This window comes from Zonotrichia leucophrys, chromosome 4A, assembly GCF_028769735.1.
Source record: "Zonotrichia leucophrys gambelii isolate GWCS_2022_RI chromosome 4A, RI_Zleu_2.0, whole genome shotgun sequence".
Classification (NCBI taxonomy): Eukaryota; Metazoa; Chordata; class Aves; order Passeriformes; family Passerellidae; genus Zonotrichia; species Zonotrichia leucophrys.
The window spans coordinates 5262196-5268195 of NC_088174.1; the positions used below are offsets into that span (position 1 = coordinate 5262196).

Genomic DNA, 6000 nt, shown 5'->3' on the forward strand with positions numbered 1-6000 from the left:
TTTCTCACAGCCAGATCAAATCTGGCTCTCATGACTGTTTCCATGTATGCTTTTTTTTACTAGTGCTTCTCTGAATATTAACACTGTTGGAAATATAATGACAGAAATATCTGTTGGCATTTTAAAAAATCTGTTTCCAATCTGATTTCTCAGCTATATATCTGAGTTATTTCTCTGCTAAACTGCTTCTGCTTTACCTCACTTGAATGTGTTGGTTTAGTGGCAAATTGTTAATGAAGTTCAAGTGATTCAGTGAAATCAAGAGGAGAGAAAATGGCATTATGAGGATTATATGTATTTCACCTACTGAGGATGGATGTGGTCCCTAAGTTAGACTTAAGCCATTATTTCAATGATTTGCTCCTTCTTAATAAGATGATAGCTAACAGCAAAATCCAACCTAGGTTCAGTCTTGTCTAAAGTAAATTTTTCTGACAGTGTATCCATTTGGATTGTACCTTAAACTCCATCCAGACAGGTTGAACTGACAATTTGGTATTAAGTCTTTTTTAAGTGTGGGTAATCTCTGTGAACAGCATGGTAATATTCAGTCCTAGTCAATTTTAATGCTTCCCTATCAGTAAAAAGGCAGAAATAAATTATTAGTTAGAGCTACAAAGAAGAATGAGCTAATTTTGGCCATGACTTCATATTCACAAAAGATAAGAGAGAATTAATGCATTAGTATTTTTTTTTAAGAATTTGTTCATCTTATTTTCTCCGTTTTGTCTTTCTGGTTTCACGTCTATCTGCACATAACAGATACACAGAACAGCACTTGAATGTGAACTATATCTTAGAACAAATACCTATTTATGTTTATTCCTAATTCCTCTCATTGTGTGCAATTGAAGTGTGATTCATATAACAGCTCACAGTTACAGGTGTGGCAGGAGAGGCTCTGTAATTTTTGTGATAGTGTGGGGAAGAATGTCTTTACATTGTTCTAACTTTTTTCTAAAAGAATACTTTTAAATTTTATGTTTTCTGACTTCATTTTATTGAAAAAATGACCACCCACACATCTCCTGCTGATGCATTTCCTTCTGTGAAATATTTGTTTTAGCCAGTGTCAGGTATAGAGGATGCTGATGTCTTCTGGTGCTGTTCACCTGTTTCACAAAGGAGAGAACAATGATCTCTAGTCTTTCTTTTTCCTTTTTAATGTAAATGTCAAGTTTTCCCCTTGGTTTTCTAGTGGTCCATCCATTTCACTTCACCCTCTATAAGGTTCAAAAGCTTTTGCCATTTTATCCCTTGCATCAGACAGCAGCTGGCATGCTTGAGGCGCTCTCCCAAATGGGTACAGCAAGGTTGTGGCTAAAATGTGATGGCTCCCTGCTCTGCTTGTTCTGCTCCTGCAAAAACAACCCAGGTATGCTCAGCCCAGGGCCTTCAAATGAGTTTTCTTTGGTAGTTAAGTGACAGAATAACACATTAGCATTTCAGTGAGGCACTTGGTGATTCATTTTCTTCTTGAAACTTCTTAATTTGCATATATCACATTGTTCTTTTTCACTGAAATTAGAGTTGTGAAGAGACTGGAATTTATATTGCAGCTGATGTGTTTATTCTTGCTGCTGAATGTTATTCATACTGTTGATGTGTTTATTCATACATACTTGGCTTTTATTCTTCTATCTTCTTGATACAATGAATGGTTTATTCACACAGTTCTGCTGATTTTTTTTTAATATTTCAAGGTGTCTGAAGAATGATTTTGAATTTTGAGACTGTCATTTGAGATCTCCAATTGATTCCAGAACAGACAGTCTGAATTATCTGCATTCCCAGAATCTGCAGCACCTGTGCATGGCTTGGGAGGAGAATTTTGAAGTGTTTTGGACAACAGAGAAAAACCTGCAGCACACAGAGGATAAAAGATTTGGATGTAATTCCTCTTGAGCTCCCAGCTGCATCCATAGGCTGCAAGAGAGAAGCAGTGTTTTAACTGCCCAAAGAGCAGAGTAATCTGCAGCTGGTACATGTTTGTTTTGAGGGGGAGTTTTGTTCCTCTCTAACATACAGATTTAGCAAGAATTGCACTCACTGATCCCCTCTCCCAATCCCCCTTCACTTCATATTCTTTCCCTTCCCCAATTCCAAGGTGTTTTTGGGTTTTTTAAGCCCTTCCCACTGGGCTAGATGATGCCAATTAGCTTTAAGATCATTCCTAGGGGGGTTTTTGATTTGTGCTTTGCCCCCAGCTATCTTCCTAGGCAGTGCAGGGAAGTGAGCCAGTCTTCAAAGCTGCTGAAGGCTGAGAGTTCCTTCAGAGCAGGGAAACAGCTGGGGAGTTTGTCCCCCTTTGAAAGCAGGGCTGAGTGTTTATCTGCCCTGTTTGATCAGTGATCCTCCTGTCAGGATTACTCTGCTATTGACTGGTTACCTTGTCTTGGCTCTGAACCCAGCTTAACTCAATTAGCCAAATTTTCCTTCCCTGGGTTTGCCTGCCTGCTTTCTTCTCTGAGCTTTCTCTGCAGATCAAACTCTGCTGAGCTAAAGAGCTGAGCTAGCTAAATCCCCCCAGTAGTCTCATTCAGGGTTTTGTTATGACTCACGGGACTTGACGAAATGAAAAACAAACAAATAAATGAGCTTTTCCTCAAATGCTATTCCCTGAGTGACTTGTTTCACCCCTCACAAAGGAGGTGCAGAGATAAAGGAGAATTTAGGCTGACTATATCAAAATCTGAATTAGAGATAAAATATTTAATTCTGCTATCCCTTCACCTTCAAAGAAGCTGATTGATCTGCTTAAAGAAGAGGATATCCTCATCTATAGAGTAAGGAGACCAAGTAACCAAATCATTTATTTCTAAATAATAAATGGTGCGCTTTCTTCTTCAGCCATATTTGGGTGTGTTCTGGTTGAGCTGTACATTTAGAGAGATTTTCTTGCTATTCTTAGAAACAGATGCAAAACATTTGCAAGAAGCCTGTGTGAAATCTCTGGTTTAGTGTTGCTACAGCCTGTAGGACAGGGAGCTCTCCTGGGGCTGACTGGCATCCTGGATTGCTCATTAGAGGGGAAGACAACCTCCACAACATCAAAATGCCATTTTTTTTTGCCAGCCTTGTGAAAAATATGGATCAAACATATGCCTGCTTAGCTTTCTGAGGATTCCTTCAGCGGAGAGCTCCATTGGGGAAGTCCAGGCTGCTTCAGTGATGCTTGGGGTGCCAAAGGCAGCTCAGCAGTTCCTATTCCAGGTGTGCTGGGTGTGAGCAGCTCCTGTTCCAGATGTGCTGGGTGTGAGCAGGCTGCTCTGCCAGCTGTTCCAGGTGTGCTGGGTGTGAGCAGGCTGTCCCAGAGATGTCTGCTCTCTCCAGCAGTTCCTTGGGCTGTCAGGAGGGACAAATTCTCTCATTTCTCTGACACTGACTGGGTAAACAAACATGCAGCTCTGGGATTATGGTGAAAAGAGGAGGAATCAAAATCCTGCCCTGTGCTATATATACCTTCCTCTTGAGGAAGCACAGCTTGTCCTCAGCTCTCCCTGGAAATTCTGTTCTTGTAGTAGGAAATGGGAAGTTTTACCTGCAGGAGTCTTTGGCACGATGGAGGAGGGACTGCAGTCACAGTCCTTTGCTCCTTGCTTTTAAAACAGCTGGCCCCAAAATCTAAAAATTTCTGCTCCAAGAAGGTCTATTTTGGGTCAAATTTAGCAGTAGCCTGTGGCAGGGATGGGCACTATGATCCCTTGCTGCTCCTGCCACAGCTGAAGCCCTCTTGTCACAGCTCTCTCTCTTTTCCTTTGCATTTCCTCCTCCTCAGCATTTCAGGAGTTCTGCTGGGAGCATGAGCATGCCCATGTGTGATTTCCAAATTAAGAGTGGGAAAGCATTAAGGTCTCCAGACCCTCTGTAAGGTCTGGATCTGAATCTGAGCAGGCTTCACTGCTGTCTTTTGTGGAATTATTAATCAAAAATGAATAGAAATATATATAAATAAATTCATAAAAGTTGAAGCTTTCTTCCTTATTTTGCCCCACTGCCTCTTCTGCCCAGATTTAAGATGGAGAATCAGCAAAGAGAACGATGGTAGCCTTAGGCAAAGTGCTGTGGAGATGAGGCTGGAAAGGGAGAAAAGAGAAAACTGAAAACTTTCAGCACAGTCTGTCAGCCTTGGGCATGGAATATGAGCCTAACAGGTCTGGAAAGCCTTCATCAGTGACTAATGGTTGTGTTCTTCTCTGCAAACATTTTGTAATATCTGCTGCAAATTATGTTTTTATTGTTAATTAAGTACGTGGGCTAACTGAATGTGCTCTCTGAAATCTCTTTGTTGATGCTCTACCTGTGTTTTTCACTTGCCTGTGCTGGACAGGCTCAGCTGTTAAACTGTGGCCATGTGGGAGCCACAGCAACCCAACCCTTAGATATATTTTTCTCTTTAAAGTAACCTTAAATGCAGGCAAGCCTCAGGCTGGGCTGTGAAAGTATGAGAACTGGCTAAAGTGAGAAGTATTTCAAACAGGCCACAGCAATAAAATAATTATATCTGGTGTTGGTTGACTTAAACTGCTGACTGAAACTGTGCTGCATCAAACTGCTGGGACAGCAGAATATCAAACTCCTGCCTTTCAAATAAGCCCACTTTGGAGCTTCTGGACCATATTCACTAGTGTGTCACTTCTGCTTATGCTGGTGTGAAATTAATTATAAGCAAGCATTTATTGCAGTATGGTAGAATAGGACAACTGTGTCTTCATTCATTACTGTGCCTGTGAGACTGCAAATAAAACCTAATTCCTCCCTGATGGAGATGTGCACAAAATGCACTGAAAGTCTCTGGAGGAGTTCTTACAGGTCTGGACACATTTAAAAAGTGAGTTAGAGAATGCTGTTTGTTTTTTTCCTTGGAGATCATGCTGTATAATTTCAATATGGTCCTTCTGGGAAGCTCCTAGGGCCTGGTTACTGCACCTCTGTGGTGATCTCCTCTGCTTACAGAGTGTCTGACTCCATATGAGGCTGAGAAGGTGGGTAAGAAGTGCATGCCTGAGCAAAGTAAAGAAATGGACAATTTTTCTTAATTTTTCTTTTTAAATTTTCTTAATTTTTAAAATTTTTAAATTTTTTCTTAATTTTTCTTATATATATGATATTGTATGTTAACTATTTGCCCAGAGGCATAAAAAAAAAAATTTTTTTAGTATCTAGGTCAGATGTCTACTCTGAAAATGAGATTTCAAAGATTGCATGTTTACTTTAGTGATATTGTGCAATATTAATTCATTGAACATTAGGTGGGTGTTGTTAGAGGGTAAAAAAGGCAAATAAAGTACCATAAACTCATTGAAACATGAATATTCAATGGTTTCTTTTCACATGAATATAATTGAAGAATCATAAATTCCTAAAAACAACCACTCCCCCAAATTACCCTCAAAATATTGTTACCTCTTCTTTCAAATCCATTAATTGGGTAGCCTGGGAAGTAGATAAGTCAGCTGTTGTGTTTCATGGTGCTTCCTTTTTGTTCCTTTGGAGTTACAAGCAGTTTTACTGGAGTAGGGGAGGGAAACCAGGAGGGAAACCTGTATTTTATACTGTGATAATATGATCTGGTGGGTTCTCATATGCAATACATATGCAAATCAGAAGTGCTTGAAAGGATTTCAGCCACTGTTAGAATTACATCAGGGAGAACAACATAAAGAAACTTGCCCAGATTCACTGCACTTATTAGGAAATGCCTCAGAAACCTCCCTGGTGAAATGCAAATGGGATTCATAAGTCAACACAGGAGATGCAACAGACCCAACTCTGTGAAGATCAACTTCCCAGAGACATCCTGCCACGTCAGTGTTCGCATCCCTCTTTTAACTCCCTGCGTTAGAAATTCACGAGGCTCAAATCTGTTGTGTGTTAGGAATTCGTAAATTGAGACCATGACCTTTTTAACTTACAGCAGCAAAACCCACACAAGAAAGCAAATCTTTATAGAGCCGGCAACTGGGATGTGGCAGAGTGATGAAAATATAAGAATGGCAT

At 40.2% G+C, this 6000-nt stretch overlaps 1 long non-coding RNA gene across 1 annotated transcript in view; it reads left to right on the forward strand.

Annotated features, from left to right (window-relative positions):
- The window catches only part of LOC135447739 (uncharacterized), a 53198-nt gene extending 50583 nt beyond the window's left edge, over window positions 1-2615 (forward strand). The window contains exons 2-3 of the long non-coding RNA XR_010440284.1: window positions 1267-1375; window positions 1704-2615. This is a non-coding gene — a long non-coding RNA (uncharacterized LOC135447739). The remainder of the gene's footprint in view (window positions 1-1266; window positions 1376-1703) is intronic.
- Window positions 2616-6000: the final 3385 nt, after the last annotated feature.